We start from the raw sequence: 8,886 nt of genomic DNA on the forward strand, positions 1-8,886 counted from the left end.
GGAGAACATACAAACTCCTCACAGATTGCACCCCAGGAACTAAACCCAGGACCCCAACACTACATGTCAGCAATGCTAACCAGTGTGCCACCTCCGGGCTAACCACTACATGATACAGCAGAATTTTGTTAATGTATTTTTAATCGGACAACTATAACCTCGTGATTGCCCTTCAATAGAGTCAATAGAGAGACATTGTAGACATCCTCTTGGGTAATTTAGAGCAGTGGTTCCAAATCCTGGACCGATAGGGGACCACTGTGTGTTCTGGATGTTTCCCCAGCAATTGTCTGGCTCCTGGGTTAAATGATTGCAATCTTTCATTTAAATTTGTTTTCAGCTCTTAGAACCTTGTACCAACTGCCAGGTTTCAGAGCTGCATTCATTAAGGTGTAACCAGCTAGATTTCTACAGAAGGCAGAAGGAAGAAAAATGTTGGAATGAGTATTTTATACATTGCCTTTTCCATCTGTGACTGTGCATCATACATAAATCACCTGCTTGGAGCTTCACAGAAAGAAATAAAGTCAAGCAAGCTGAGGAGAGGTTTCTTAAAACTCAGTATCCTAATGTTTTAAGAAACAGTACTCTTGAAATAGGGTATTTTTGAAACTGAGGACTGAGCTTAAAAACAAGTAGGTCAAATGTACTGTATAAAAAGTCAATGGATCAGTTTAATACATTAATTAGTACTGGACCTTTCAAGCTCAGTTGGAAAGAAAGCCAGTAGGAACATAAGATCTCTTGGACAGGAGTTTTAAGCCACTGATTTAGAGGTATCAGAATGGCAAAATTCTCAAGAGCCACTAGATGGAGATGTGAGGCTGAGTATTAATGTTTTTAAAGTTTCTAGTCAATACGTTTCCTAAATTGAGGTGCTGTTAGCAATATTCAGAGATAAAAAAGATGAGGACATTGAAACTTTCTGACCTTAAAATGCAGTCATTGGTTACTGCATGGATACTACAGTACTAGCGATAGTGTTAATAATAATAGTGTGAAGTGTGAATTTAAAGAGAATTAACAAGGGATACATAATTTTGTGGCATACAAAATAAATGGACATTTATCGTTATTTTTTGTATTTCTTTATAAGCTTCATAAAGAGTAGCTGAGTAATGTATAGACAATTTGTCAAATACCACGTGGATTAGACCAACAAGGTGGTGTTACAGTTCAGCAAAAAAAAACTTGTCTAAAATCCTTTTCCCGATTTCCAGGACCATCAGCCTATCCTACATTATTTGTAAGTGCAGATGAGAAAAATTATGCTGACAAGGAAATATCTAGAACTTGCACTCAACCTGACCTTGAAGAAAAAATAGGAATGGGAGAAAATATTGCAGACTTCAGGCAAACATTACAAATTTCAAACACTTTATGGTACACAGCCAAGACTGGTATGAATTTACTGTAATCAAGTCCATGAAGGATCACTCTTTTCCTTCCATCGTAACAAATGCATAACATACCTTATCTGCTTTTTAAATATTGTTCCCACATAAAGACAAAAAAAATATGATGTGTACTTGGCAGGCTCCTTTTACTTCAGAGCTCATTATAAAACTCAGATTAATATTTAAAGATGAAGGATCCTGAGAGTGTTAACTAGAACAGTTTTTCTCATCCCATTAGGTCACATTTAACTAAAGATGAAAAGAGAAAGATATATTCTTGCTCTTAAGCATTTTTTTTACTTTTAAAGTACCATCCCACAACCCATGACAAATTACTTTTGTAACCTAGAATGGAATATTTATATGAAGTTTCATAAAGACTAGATGGGCAATTTGTGTTGCATTGCTAACAGAGGACTTAGATTCTACTACTTACATGTGTCAAACAAGGAAAGGCAGTGAGAATTTTTATCAGTAAAAAAAAAAACAGATAATTGGCAATATTTCTGCACACTTGATTTCACGAGGAATGACAAACACCCATGAAAGCGTCATGGAGCAAAATTGTGGCTTAACCTGCTTGGCTGGGAGCTGACCTCCCGGCCATAGGACAAGGAGACCAGGACCCCCATGCAGGGTTGCAAAGGGGCAGCTACAGAGGTAGAGATGGGGTGGATGCAAGAGAGAGAGATAGGGATCTCGTAGGTATTTATAGCGTTTGGGAGAGGCATGGATTATCAGGAGCGATTGCTAATTATTGACAGCTGAGTATGATTGAGCTTGGTTGTTGTCATCCTTCCGAACTTTTGTTATAAACTCCATTTCAATCCTAACATAACATCAAAACACTAAGCTATCATGTTAACCTGATAGTAAGGAGAAAGCTCATTTTTATGACTCCAGGCAAATTTCCAGACAGACATGCATAAAAGAGCTGGAGTGTCAACAGTCACCAGGTGCACATTGTTTAACTTTCTTGGTTTTATAATGTTTCACCTCTAGTTTTGGACACTAGGTTTGTGTTATATGTTAAAAGCACTTCAGACTTTAAATATGATTTTAATTAATCTCCATTATACTTGTCAGGGTTTCTAGGTCAGGATGATCCCTGTTTTCTTATTTGCCTTCCTGTGGAGCTCTTGATTACTGAGCCTAAGGAAACCTTAATTGAACAGTTTGCTTGATTGGTTTAAACATACAGTATCTGGCTCTAGGTGTATAAGTAGTTGTTAAAACTTTTAACAGAAACATTTTGGCTCAGTCTGAACTGAACTTTATTGCTAATTTTCTGCAAACCTACTTGGTGAACACCTCCTCGCGCCTTCCCAATTAATAAAAGACACAGGTAGGAATCAAACACTCTCTCAATAAGCATTTGTTACTCAGCATGGGTCTAGGTACATCAATTTTAGACATCTATGGGGTGTCTTAAGATGTTTTCACATAATGAGTGAAATTTCTCAGTAATGAGAGCAATGTTAAAGAAGCAAATAATTTAGAAGTGAGTGCCAAGCAATGTGAGTATAAACACAAGCTGTAATTGCCTCTAGTAACATCCATCCATCCATTTTCTAACCACTTCATCAAATTCAAGGTTGCAGGGGAACCGGAGCCTATCCCAGCAAGCAAGGGGCACAAGGTGGGATACATTCTGAATGGGGCACCAGTACTAGTGACATCACTTTAAGAAATATTCACTTTTCTAAAATAGAACCTATTTTTTCTGTCATGCTCCTGGAAAGTGGATTACACCACTTACTCTATATTGTAAGATTATATATGGTATTATTTCTGCCAGGGTGGCCCAGCTTTGATCCTGGAGGGCCCTTGTGTTTGCAGCTTTTCATGCTAGCTTGACTTTTAAGCCAATTGAGCTCATAACTGGCTTAATTTGACTCATTTACCAACGTCTTAGAAAATATGAAGTGCCACTGTTTTAAGGAGACCTAAAAGCCTGCTCACAAAGATTTCCCATTCTTATAATATGATGGAACTACAAAATCTGAAATCTATGATGAAAGTGTTTTAAAGAATGAGTAATAGTACTGATCCTAATACTACAGATACCACTTATGCTTCAAACTGTACCACTATTGCTAGAACTAATGCAATTACTTTTCAGGCACAGAACAAAGGTAGAACTACAGCCCAGATGGGATGTCAATCCATTAAAGGGTATAAATACACATTTAGGAGAAATTTGAAGAACACATATTTAGATTGTTGGAGGATACAGAAGCTGTCTGAGAAAACCCACATGGACTCAAAGGGAATATGCAGACTCCACACGGCAAACACCACAAGCCAGAACTCAAGAGCTGTGTGGCAACAGCTCCAGCCATCACACCATGGGTCTGTCCTCTAATTTCATGATCCACAAAATAACATTTTAGGGTGCTCTGCATCAAACCTCTCACAACAATAAATATTGATGGATATACTGTAGCAGTATATTGTGTCAAGCAACACTGATGGACCAAAGGAATCTCAACCTTTTTCATCTTGAAAAGAGAAGACTAGAGTGAGACTGTGACAGGCCATTTCAGAAACCGGACCTGTAGGAAATCAATGAGCTACAGTTGTGGGCTGTCCTATTTATATGTCCTGTTAACCTCTTTTGGAAAGACTGCTCACTTCTCTTCTCTCAGATCACAGAGAAAGAAAACTACAATATGTATCCCAAACCTTGGGCATAAGAGAGAGATGCTGGCGGCTGCAGGGATGTTTTTTGTGTGCATTTGCCAGGGAAGTGGCAGAGACAGGGCAGCAGGCACTGCCAGCTCAGAAGCCACAGAGGTACAGAGAAAACAGATGCTGTCTGCTGTCAGCTGGAGAAGCCATGGAGTTGTGAAATGCAGCTGGAATGGAGTCCACACCGTTCTTGTGGCTTTAAGAGATAGACCCATGAAAAGCAACCTTACGGGTAGCAGAGGCTGATGATTGTGGTTGCCAGTGATGTGGCCAGGCTAGACAGTGGACTGGCTGTAAGCTGCTTTGAGTGTGTGCTGGGAGAAACCGGAGTGGAGATGAAGCCTGGATAGCAGAAATTGAAGAGAGGTTGCCAGTGTGTTTGTGAGAATGAACAGTGTAAGGGAAGACAGCAGATGGAAAAGATCAAGTTGTCTTCTCCTAAAGGGGACCAACATGTAAGATGTAAGGAGCCTGGAGGGGTTCAAATGGAAAAGGGCATTCAAACTGCTTCAGGACTTCTATCCTGCCCGGTCATGCCTGTTAATGAAAATGTGAAAAGTGAAATGTGTGAGAAAATGAAGTGTTTATCAAATACTAAATGGTGGTCACCCACTGGGATTTTTGTGTACAGTACATATAGTTGTGTGACCGGAGAGCAGGAGACTCAGCTGTATTCCCCAGCCTGACGGAAGCAGGATGGAGGCTGATTACTCTCTGGACTCTGCCAGTATACCTATGTGAAGACCAGATAACTGGAGATTCAGCTTGAAGGACCCCAGGTCTGAGGCATAAGAGTAGCAGAGATTGTCTGAATTCTGGCTCTCTGGTGATGACTGATGTTTGGTGAGTTTTCACTGCTGGGGCAGTGAAGGACATTGGCAGAGGTCAGTACATGGCAATACGTCCTGAAAAGACATTGGCAAAGTTAACCCAGAAGATTTCTACAGAATGAACAGTGAAACATGGATGTGAAAACTCAAAAACCTGGAGGTGTATTTAAGACAGAGTACTGTACATGTGGCACTTTTTCATCCGAAACAGTGGGAGTATGAGAAAAATTACCCAGATACTGTATGTTGTTTTAGTAGAAACTCATTTAAGAGCCTGAAATGTGTGATTTTGCAGTAAAGACAGCCTTTGTGGTTACTACAGTAACCACGATGTAGGACTGCTATAATAGACCATACTTTTATGCAAGTCATAGGTATTTTCCTTTGTTTTGTTTTCATTCTATATTTTCCTTCTTTATACAGAAACAATTCTATGTTGATATTCTGAAAAATTCAGAAATTTTAATCATTTCAGTCTAAGCTTAACACTTAATCCTGACTGATATGAAAAGTAGACATTTTGTAAGTAAAGGAACACTTAGAGTAAACTTCATTTTATTTGACAATGGGGATCGGATTAGATACTGTACTGCAACACTTCATTTTAGCTGCTCTTGTATATTTTACCTTGGGTTGTTATTGTGATTGAAGATTGCTAGATGAAAAGCTTTGTTTCTTCTCACCCAACACACAGTAGGCTATATTAATAACAGTAAATAAAATGTCATAACCATGGAAAAAGCCAGTAGGGGCTTTGAGTAAATTGTTTTATTTATGTAATATAAATTACATATATTGTAAACTTCTAGTTTGCCTTAGATATGTTCATACTGTACTATGAGAACTTCTTAAACTCAATAAAAAAAAAAAATTACATTTTAGAATTAATCCTTCAATCCAGTCACTTTGTGTGTTTTTATTGCTTCTATAACAGTTGATAAACTTAGCTGATGTCCTGGATAATTTATTATTGACAGGTAAAAGTGGTAAGCTATTGAACATACAGTACATTGCCATGAAATAAAATTAATTTGAATTCTTGAAAATAGATTTTTATGCGAATTAAAATGGCTTTCTATTACACCATAGCTCATCTATTATGACATAGTGTAGGATAATATCCAGTGTTTCTGCTGAACGTTGTCAGAGTTTCACAGATATAGAATATAGAATTTCATTCTGTTGTACACATTCCTAAACAAGTCAATTTTAGGATATGGGTGTACTTTCACATCAGGTACCCTATGGACCAGAAGGAATAAACCCTGAAGAAGTGCTGAATGTTAACATATTTGAACATGCTCAGAAGCAAGAAAGGGCTTAAAGCAAATGTGAAAGTCCTGGTGATGTGAATAAAGAGGATAGGAGTTTCAGAATGGCTCAGAAATGTCATTATCAATGTCATTAAGCTTTCTGTACATCTATTTCTTAATATACCTAAAACTTCCCCTGCTGTTGGAGCCTCTCCACCACGAACATTTCAGTTGTTCAGAAAACCCTGAAATAAGATGCAGTGACAGTGTAATTCAAATTAGATGGAGTTACTGATCAATTTGCTTAACCTTTGAGGACAAGGCTTTTAGAAATCCCAAAATAAAATGAGAGGGATCCATTAACACTTGTGGTGAATTCACCAGTTGCAGTTGTTTAAAGTTACTATGCATCTAATTTCTTGACAGGTCTCAGAATTCCAACATGTTAAGGATTTGATTGAGGAGACCAGGATTCTTTGATGAGCAGGGGAAGATGCTGCATTTATCTGAAATGACTGCTAGGAAAACCATCAACTAACTGGAAGCAGCCTTAGACAGCACATTCCAGAAGAGGTACAAGAACCATTCTTATCAATGAAAAAGGTACAAGATGGGATGGTGGAAAGAACAGTATAAGCAGTAGTTAGAATAAAGAGGTTCATAAATACTGATTACAGAGGCTAAAATGACATCAAACATTTTGGATACTTGCCTTATAATAAGTATGTTACATGCCTGGCAGAGGACAAGAAAAAGTGTTTCTCCTACACATACTGTACACAGATGGGTGATATAACAGGATGTACCCATGATCCCCTTCTAGAGGGAAGTCAGAAAAAATAATTTGTTCATTTTCTCCTGTGGAACAACTCTATAGATAGTACAGAGAATTCAAATTAATCTATGAACTCATACTAGCAAAAAATGCTGAACTCTCTCTGGATTCATCCATCCTTGCAAGTCTTCATTATCTCTTTCTACCTTTTCAAGGCTAAAACTAGTGTTAGGACTGAATAAACACACCCATCTAAACTCTCTACAGTACTAGATACTACAAACACTCTTCTTCCCCAGACTACAAAGGATAAGATGCAGCCCCAAGTTCTCTCTCCCCGACTGCTGTTATACTGGCTTCTGCTGCTTCTGAGGAATGTCCAATCTTGCAAAGGGCCAATCAGATGTACCCTTTTCTGCCTGTGGAATTCCATTCCACAGGAGGCAAATCACTCAATCAAGGCAGGTGTTTCCAATTTACTCTCTAGAAGGAGAAGGCTTTAACCAAGCCTCAGCTTGCTCTATTACAGAGGTGTAAATTACTGTAGGTCTTAGATACACTGATTAAAGGCAATAGAGAGAAGAGAGAAAGCTAGAAGTCAAAAGCTTGTTGTTCTGGTTAACCTTCAAGACCAGTTTAAGTAAAGTATTTGAACCATGTTAATAGAGCTGGCCCTTCTGTGTTTTTTTTTAGGAAACTGATTTCCTGTATAGAGAATCATGAGGTAAAAAATGGACTCTCCTGCATTGTGGATATATTTTTTAAAATAGGGAGGTTCCCGTTCACCTTGTAGCATTCAGATTTATAGAAAGTGATTTAACTAATGGTTTAGAAAGCAGCTTTTGGCCTTTGTACAGTAGGCTTTATAAAGGATTTGAACACTTGGTAGCTGTCTGGAGTTTTCAGGTCAGTCAGGACAAAGGATTTCAAGAGGCCTTGTCTCTAGATGGAGTAAGTTGTATGTTGTGGTTGTTTAGAGCATTACCGTTGTTATTAATATTTGTTTAAAACTGTATTCTTGGTATATTTTTTGGGGTTATGATTATTTAATTTACTTGTTGGTTAATCTGCTAGGCCTATTTCTGATCATCGCAATTTTAGTAACTTCTGTTTGTTACATTTTTAATATTCCTTTGGGAAATAATATACAGGACATACACCAACTAGGAATTATTATTTTTTTCATAGACAGATATAAAAATGTAATTTGTTTATTAAAAAGCCATGCTTATTTATGTGTTATGTACAGTAACTGCCACAAATTCCATTCTAATGAAAACATTCTTAATCTAGTTGACTAGAGCTGACATATGCAAAATTTGCAAGTTTGAGAATTCTTCCCCTGCCAGTATGTACCTGTTTCTGTCTTTTTGCAAAGTCATTCAATTCTCAATATTTTCAAAAATAGTTTTCATTTGGCATTTATTTCAAACCTATACTAAGGTCCAAAAGCAAGGACAGGCAATCTCTTTCAAAATTAAAACATTTTTATTTATTTTTTTAAATGATAGCAGAGTATTTTTCATATTGGAAAGTTGTTGCTCATGGAATAGAATAATCTGTTATTTCTCGGTGGATCAGTCAAGTCTTAACATAACATTCAGTGACATAGAACAAATGGAACATCTGAACAGCTGTGTTCTAGGGAGAAGAAATCTTCCACATGTCAGCAAAAAAACAAATACCTCTGATATTGCTGGAATTTTATTATGTTTTCTATATGGTTTTTAAAAGGTTAAAATAATTCAGTGCCACAAAATGGTACTTGTCACCTGTTGGTTTCTTTTAAAAATGAAATGTTATCATTTGTTTAATGCAGTATAGCCATATACTATAAATCAAAGACATAAGTAAGATAGACAGTGTTTCAAATATGTATTATCTGTCTAAACATTGAAATTCATTGTGGAGATTAAGAAGTGGAAAGTGAAAGTGTATGT

The sequence above is a fragment of the Lepisosteus platostomus genome, chromosome 4 (assembly GCF_059453375.1).
Source record: "Lepisosteus platostomus isolate fLepPlt1 chromosome 4, fLepPlt1.hap1, whole genome shotgun sequence".
In the NCBI taxonomy this organism is placed as follows: domain Eukaryota; kingdom Metazoa; phylum Chordata; class Actinopteri; order Semionotiformes; family Lepisosteidae; genus Lepisosteus; species Lepisosteus platostomus.